The following is an 8,402-nucleotide window of genomic DNA, read 5'->3' on the forward strand; positions in this document are numbered from 1 at the left end:
TTCGGTAAGCATGATTTCCTTCCTATCAGTTCAGTAATGCTCTCTCTCACATAGTTTTATAAAAATTACGTCAGGAGTTTGCATTCGGTTATATCCTAACCGTTTTGTTCCTGGACGACAACACTAAACAGTGCATTTCCTTTACCCATTAGTTACGGGAGCCATAGTTACGAAATAGGCATTCATTTAATAGAAATCTCGTGCCGTCATCAACAGGTTTTTCCGTCCCTTCCAAGCTTCCCAATGGTAAACTTGGTTATGCACATGACCAACGCGTGTCTTTGCCACGCGACAGCAGGTTTGCGCCGCTAGCAGCTTCGCGCTACGTTGTAACAAATTTAAAGTAACTAAATGTGACATTCATTCCAGGAATCATACTATTTTGCACTTACGCTGAAACAGCAAGAAAAGTCAGGCTACCATAAACCTATTGTTGTTCATCAATAATGATGAGTTTTCTAAAAGTGTTCATCGGAATTCCAAAGCAATTTCGGTACAGCCCTTTCAAAAAGTAACCTCTTTTTCACTCGGTTAAATACTTGGTATGATTTGCACTTAATAGAGCACGCAGAGCGTATACGTTAAGCAGATTCTTGTCTGAAAAATTTTGGTTTTAATTTAGAAAGCTTTGTAAAAACAGAAACCACAAAACAAAAGTGAAATTTGGGCGTTTCTTATTTGTACAGAATGTGAGACACTTTAGAAAGTGGCTGTCTGGTAAGTGTAAGCGTCACAGCAGTCACTAACCACCACAAAAATACAAATTATCGGATAGTTTTGGGAATGGAATAATTTCTCCTCAGCCTTCCTGCCCGATTTAGTCCGTTCCGCGTGCCCAAAATACAGCAAAACCCAGGTGCTTCACTGAAGGTCATCGTCTTACTACTCTGTGTACAGTATTCGGTTAAGCAAAGCAGTTTCAAAGATGGTTTCATAAGTGCATGTTCCATGCTTTCGTGGGGCTGGAATAAGTTAAGTAATTGAAACATAATTAAGAATAACCATTCTGTAACAGATGACTGGTAACAAAGGCAGTGAAAGCTGACGTAAAGTAACTTCGGTGTTTCCAATGTGAAAATAGTAAAGGTTTGCGTAATAATTAACATTTAAACTATGCTACACCGCATATTAAAAGGGGGGAGGGTTAAGTGTGTCGCATCTATGTGTAATGATATTTAAATGCCTAAATTGGAAGTTAACGGCTTTGCGCATGTTTTGTGCTTTTTTTGCTTAGCTAAACTTGTTTTTTCTGATTGATCTGATCAAAACTTGTTTTCTGAGAGTATAACGACTGTAAGCTAAGTTGTTGCAATACACTATTGAATTACAAACAGTTGTTTTCGGAATTTTGCACGCGGAAGGGCATAAATCATTTAGAATTTAACTCTTATTATTCCTATGCGGAAACGTACAGTACCAACTAAATTAACAATTTAGATACTAGCTCAGATTTGGTAAGATACATATTTTATTTACTACCGTAGTATTAAAACTAGTTTTTTGTTGTTTTTCCCTAAATAAAACAAAAAACTTTCAGTGCTATCTTGAAAAGTTTTTGTCATTTGATACAAAGAATGTCACATTATTAAAGATTGACTTAGTAAAGAATGTCACATATTATTGATCCGTCAGATTACAATGCCAGAACAATTATACTTATTCGTTAGGAAGGTACAGTCTGTTTGCTATAAAACAAAGCATTTGTTTTATAGCAAATGTATAATGGTGCTGGCCTACCGGATGGTAGGCCAGCACCATTATACGGAGTTTCCGATCGGGGTGTCGCTGAAATTTCCTCTTCATTAATTGTAATTCGACAATTTTCCGGACCGAATTTGTCGTTCCTTTGCCCTGTGTTAAGAATAATAAATAAATAGGCGCGAGTCCATAATTTTAATGCTTTGAAAGTGTTTTTGGCAAAGTGGCTGTAGCGTTCTTTGATTCTTGGAACTTCGACTAATAGAGTTAGCTCAACAGGTGTTTTCGAAGACCTGTTTTTTCACAGATCTAAATGATTTCTCTGCCCATTATAAAATGCAAATATTGCATACGACGGGTTTAATATTAATAACTGGCTGGGCCTCAGTTGAAGTCGTAATACGTAGTGCAGAGATTGATGAAATTAAAGAGCAAACAGTTCCGCATGTAGAGGTTTTAATCCCTAAGTTCAGACAGGTTGAAAAATGTGTTCAATTGGTGTAGTCAACTCACTTCCCGAAAGAAGAGAATAGCACGTGGAGCAAGACCAGAGGGACTTATGATACGATCGGACTCCTTCCGAGCTATCCCTTCATAAAATTGTCTTAGCAATACATTCAGGGACCCAAAGAAGTATTCCTGTGAAGTCTCATGTTACAATATCAAGGTGAAAGGGAGGATAGTTTATACGTAATGCTTAAGTTATCAGTTTTACTTGCAAGTAGTGGGGAGAAGAGACTCGAGAGTGTATTTTTTTATTTATTTATTTTTTTAATATAATACCGACAAGTTTTTTTGAGGGAGATTATGAACATAAACGATCTTTAGTTAAACACATTATGCGAATGCAGAAATCGTAACGGAGGAATTAATATTTCGGTAGCTTTCAGAAATGTATAGCACTTAAATTCGAAATTATAGATAAGTGGAACATGCAGGCCAGTTCTGTTTTATTACTGAAGTTTTCTCCTTTTTGAGATGAGTTGTGTGTCTGTATACACACGCACCAAGAACACATTCGTTATTATCATTAATTCTGAACAACAAAGTTGTATTAGTCTTCCATTTATTTAGGAAGTCAATCTATCTATATCCTATAAACTGTCGTGACCATCTGCTACTGTTCATTTATGTTCCATTTCCTTAAGTAACCCGGCTTAAGTAAGAATTCCAAACTTTGGTAGCAATAGAAATGAACGGAACAAGAAACAAGAGCGAGTTACCCCGAATTTCTTCTTCGAGCTCCCGGTAACCTCTCGTGTATACGCCGGCGTAACTTTCGCTCACCGTGCTCGAGCAAACCGTGTCCGTAACGTATACAAGTATTCGATTCCTCATTTCAAATATACAAATTGTCTCTTCGTTTTAATAATTTTCTCGTAATGTTTGGTGATGACGCGTCCCGTTTGGAAATGGCTCAACTTCGGCTGCCTTTTCGTAAACTTCGTAAAGCCGAAAATAACTTTTGGGAGCGACCGTGGGCTGTCCTCTTTCACGTTGTCACTATTCTGCGCCGCGAGTGTCGAAAAATTAAATATAAAAACACAGAGTACTTACCCGAAACGTTTTAAGTTCACTTCTAGTCCAAATTTCTGTAAATATATATTTAACCTATATCCAAACGTGTTTATAGCTACAGCCCTACACACTACTTTTATTTCCCGACACAACTACACTTAGGAGAACCAGCAGCGTCCGCAAAGGAGCTATCGTACGGTGCGTCCCTCGTCGTGTAGTTGTATCGTTCTCATAGCAGGCGTGAGCACTTACACGAAGCTCATTGGTCAATGAGCTCTGCTTCAGCGCAGCCCTCTCATGCAAGCCCACGCTTGGCTCCTTGCCAAGTCTGTTGTCGTTCTTGTCTTGTAAATGCTTTGTGAACAAACCGATTCGCAGATGAAATTGTTGAAGATGAAGTTGAATTTAGAGACAGTGTTTAACATAGTGGATACTAGGATTGTGAGACTACTTTGAAACTAACTATCTTTGTGCTTTGTTTAAAAAAAATCTGCCGTTTTTCGAGATGAATTTATTGTGTCACACAAGATGTGAGGACGCCATTTTGATGCTCCACCAAGAAAGCCGGCAGTGGTTAAAGTAAGTAATGTATTCTTAACAATCTTGGTTTGAGCAGTTTAGACGTACATGCCTGGTCGATCAAGGGGAGAGTTAACCGAGTAAACAAATCAGTCCATTCGTTCTAAAAGCCCTCCACGTATGACCTAGCCTAGCAACAAAGGCTGTTTCCTCCCACCATGGCGGCTTGAACGTCGCTTATCTGTTAGGGAGGAACAGCGTGGCCTTAGGAGCCATTAGGCCTGGAACTGCGCCCGGCGAAAGCAGATTGGTGCGTTCAAGTGTTGTTTTAAGGCTCCGACTCGCCTACCGGAGAGCTAGACCTCTGAGTGAGGCGATGTCTTGGGGCGAAGTAGTTTACATGCGTAAAGGGTGAGTGCTGTTTCCAGAGATGGTTGTAATGCAGTCTTTTGTTCCTTCTAAGGCTGATTCGTTTCGAAAGCAGTCTTTACAAATGCCCATGTGAGCAACACCTTGCCCCTTTCCTTGTTGTTTTTCACTCCCTAGCTAATGCTGTCCACATGCTGCAAATGGGTGTAGAATAAATTAAGGAAACTTGATTGGTACACTAAACTCGTGGAAGTGTCGCGTTTTTGTCTTTTGTACAATAAACTAATAGAAAAGGCACGTTTATCTTTGGGTTGGAGCCAGGTTTAGGTTTTAAATTATTAGAGCCGAAGGGATTTTTTTTTTTTTACTACTAATTTCCTTCAAGACCAAAACATCCAAGCTTAAGTTTTGGCAAGTATAGCTAGTGCATTACTGAACACTGTGTATGTATATCTATTTAAAGCGCCTTCTTTTTCTCTTCTACACTTAAACACGCAATTATAAACCCACATTTCTCTTCCTAAATTGTCTTCTACAGCTTGCCATTGAACAGTACTAAAATTTTGTTTGCTTCTACTTTGAGGTATGTTTCAAGCTACACAAAGTACTGTACAGCTTGAAAACTGACATGGACTCCAAGTGATTTTGCACCCAAAAACTTTAGTAACGTGCGAATTATCATTGTTCTCGACATCGTGTTGGCAAATCCGAATTTTTGTCTGATTCAGACTGTTTGAAAGTGGATTATAAAATATCTCATAGTATGAAATAAATTGCGGCACTTAATTTATCATAATAGGAATTTTGTTGCCTTGTTCATATGCTGCTATGGACCTCTAAGTAAGAGGAGGATTTCGAATATCAGTGACCGTCTCCGCGTTTATGCTATCCATTCATGCTCCTTCACCAAAACATATTATTACAGATAAGTGCTGATGAGTGTAAATTTGAACATAGCACTCCCTTGATATATCAATTCTGCCATCGACTCAGGAAGGAGTGGACGTGAGACTCGTAATTTGAAAGATATCTATCATTCGAACGAACTTGACTTCGCTATGAGAACTACACTAGCGGCGAACGGGCAGTAAACAGGATCTCCAATTCTAGACCATACAATCGGAGATCCTGTTTACCGCCTGTTCACATAATTCTAAATCCATGTGGAGTCGCTTTGTCTGCTGTTTTAATGTCTAAAAAACAAGTTTTACAAACACAAAATACATCTTACAATAAAGAAAATTACCTAATCGTTCAAGTTAGTTTTTTTATGTACAGTACTAAATTTAATGTTGTAGTTTTTAGATTAGTATTAGAAAGGCAATGAGGATAATTTAGAAAATAAGCGAAACGCGAGAGAGATGAGAGTTCGTAGTAATGTTGAAGAGATTTGCGCTTAATTGTGGCTGACAATTTCTCTCCCTTGCAGCACACTCAAGTAAAGTACATCTCGTTTCGATTTGTCACCAAATAAATGAGATGATGAATGCGTTTGAGAAAATGGCAGAAGAAAGCGGAAATATGTAGGCACAAGTTCTCGCGTACACACCTCTGCTTATCCACGGAAATGTAAACAAGTCCATGTTTACATATCGCTCAGAAAGGAATAGGCTTAACCGAATACGTTAGTTGAATTCTGTATTGCGTTACATTACAGTCGCTATGACAACCGTCCTGTCCTCGATGTTCCAATAACTGCAAACGTAAATTAGTTGCGTACTAATTACAGAAATCGCCTTGCGTTAGAAAATATATGAGTGACGTTTCAATCGGGATGGTTATCGTAGTAAAATTAAAGTACGGATCCCCCAGTTACACGCACACGTTTAATGTACCAATCTACATAATTATGAAACTAAAATATTTGAATTAACCAGCCAGGACTGTGGCTAAACGGCTGGGTTAACGAAAAACTTTAATCAGAATTTATGAGCCGAAATTAAACCACAAGGATTAGGGAAATTCTTTTCAGCAAAGGGGAAGGGCATTATATTTCAACGCACATTTATTAGTGTGTTAAAAGCAGCACTCTGTAATAGTATTCAAATGCTGCATCTACGGCTGTGTAGTATTCTGTTATAGTATAGATGTATATTGGTGAATTATTAATTTTTTTTAGATGTAAGGATTCGGTCTTCAAAACGAAGTGGAGAATCATCTCCCTTTTGTAAGAAGATGAGTTGGAAAGCTAGTCAATAAAATAACCTGGATGAATTTTGCCTGATCGCTAACATTTGTAGAAACATTCTTTTTCCCGAGAACTTTACGTCTAAGGACAGCGTCCCCCCCCCCCATTTTCATCTGAAAATATAGGCCAAAAACACGTACTTCCTTAGCACATAGTTGTCAAAGTCTAGGGTAAAAGCTCAAACAGGCCACAAAGTCATTTTTACATATCGGGCGTAGTCGCTTTTTGTATATAGCTATGAGCAAACTGGATTGGCTAATTAATACATTGATTCATATTGTGGAGACACTTCACGACGAGTTACTTGGTATTGCAATACTCTAAATAAAAGGCAATGCTCCGATGGAGAAGTATAAATTGTATGCGAGTATCCAGACTCGTTATTACATTATTAATGCTGTTAATCACATGAATAAACATTCCAAAATGGTTTTGAATGACCTTGAACCCCCTCCCCCATTTTTTATTTTAGGTTAACGACTATTAGACAAGAGGCAGAGAGAGATAACCACATAATAGAAGGAATGGGTTAACGAGAAGACTGCTTGGATCTCTAAACTTATTCAGTGAAAAGAGCTAACAGTTTGGTTTAATCAAAGTGGAGGCAATGACTACTAGGGTTTTTAAAAATGTCTGTGTTAAAAAGAAACACGAGTCTCTCCCTTCACTCATGCACTCTTAAAGTAAGACAAGTTCACCTGGATAGTTAAAATTAACTTTAAATCAAACTAAAACTGCACTATAAACGCTTTCATCATTCACTGTGAAAAACATGCGTTGCAATGGGATGTGTTCGTTCTTTGTAGATCATATAAATTTCTAGTTTAATCGCGTTAATGGTAAATAGATGACTATACGGCGAGTTCCCTACTAGAAAGTTGCAAGTTCAATAATACATATTTAGTGAATTTACCAATGAGATAGCAATATTCGTATATACGCCCACTTATCTTTATTGGCAAACTCACTATATACGTATTGAACCTGCATAACGGATAAAGAACTGTCACGAGGAAATTTAATTATTTAGATAGCCATCTTCCCAGTCAGTTTTCACTGTTATACACCGTCGAAAAACTTTTCAGTAGCAATTGAATATAAAATAAAGAAAAGTAGCGTGCAGAAATGAGATTTCGCTGGTGCAGTTTAGTTTATGATGTACATTTGTTTATGAATTATCGACACGTTTTCCCTAAACATCTCTTAATATTAAGATGAGGGAGAATAAGTTGCATTCACACCGGCGAATGTGTGTGGAGCAGTTCCAGAATCTTGTTTCTGTCCTTATTTTGGCGATGGCTGTGGTTAGCTTGCGTTGAGCGTTTTAGTCCGTACGCTGTCACGAAAAATGCATGGCCCAATTGTATGAACTGTGGGCCTAAAATTTAGTAACCGTTAATTCAGTATGTATACAGTCACAATGAATATTGCCTTTTCAAACTAAACTCTCTTGGCCGTTTCGAGAGTAAACGGAAAAATTTGTTTTTCATTTAGTAACACCAGCTACAGAATAACGGAAATGTAAACTTGGTCAGATGGAATTACCATATGATCTCTCAGAATATAAAATTCACGTAATACTTGTATTGGATAATGAATTTGACTAGTAACAGTGGCAAAACTACTATTCCTCTAAGACTACCACCGCGGGGGGAAGGGGGGGCAAACGGCGTGATTTTGTTTGGTTATAAAAGAACGTGGGGCTAATTCAAAAGGATCATGGGGGTGAGAGAATTTGTAGTTACGTCCTGACACAGAGTGAGTACCCGTAGTTTAAATAGCCAAGGATATTTCTTCTTTGTTTTCCACCTCTGTCTAGATTTTCAACACTTGTCTTCAACACTTGATTAGAATGTAGTTGGAAAGTGTCATATTATTTAGAGATTCTTCATCTTAAAACTTAATTTGACAGATGTTTAAAACTTAGCCATTATTGGCTACTCAGATGCATTCAGATCGGTGGTATCGTTATTTCTGTATAGAATTGCATAATTAGTGGCAAGTATCAAATAGAGGTAAGAGGGATATGGAAATTCTGAAAGCTTCATGATTCAGTAACATCGAGTGACTGTTAATAGACTCGTGATCCAGGCGGTGAAGTGAAGGATTA

The 8,402-nt window shown here is 37.9% G+C and overlaps 1 protein-coding gene across 2 annotated transcripts in view; it reads right to left on the reverse strand.

The window, feature by feature from the left end:
* Positions 1 to 3,401, reverse strand: part of LOC150083015 (uncharacterized) — a 487,383-nt gene extending 483,982 nt beyond the window's left edge. For both annotated transcript variants that reach the window (XM_090377743.1, XM_090377741.1), the window contains exon 1: positions 3,256 to 3,401. The gene's annotated coding sequence lies outside the window, so the exon portion shown is untranslated. The remainder of the gene's footprint in view (positions 1 to 3,255) is intronic.
* Between the last annotated feature and the right edge of the window lie 5,001 nt (positions 3,402 to 8,402).

The sequence above is a fragment of the Mastigoproctus giganteus genome, chromosome 7, assembly GCF_048544385.1.
Source record: "Mastigoproctus giganteus isolate SK-2022 chromosome 7, ASM4854438v1, whole genome shotgun sequence".
Lineage (NCBI taxonomy): Eukaryota > Metazoa > Arthropoda > Arachnida > Uropygi > Thelyphonidae > Mastigoproctus > Mastigoproctus giganteus.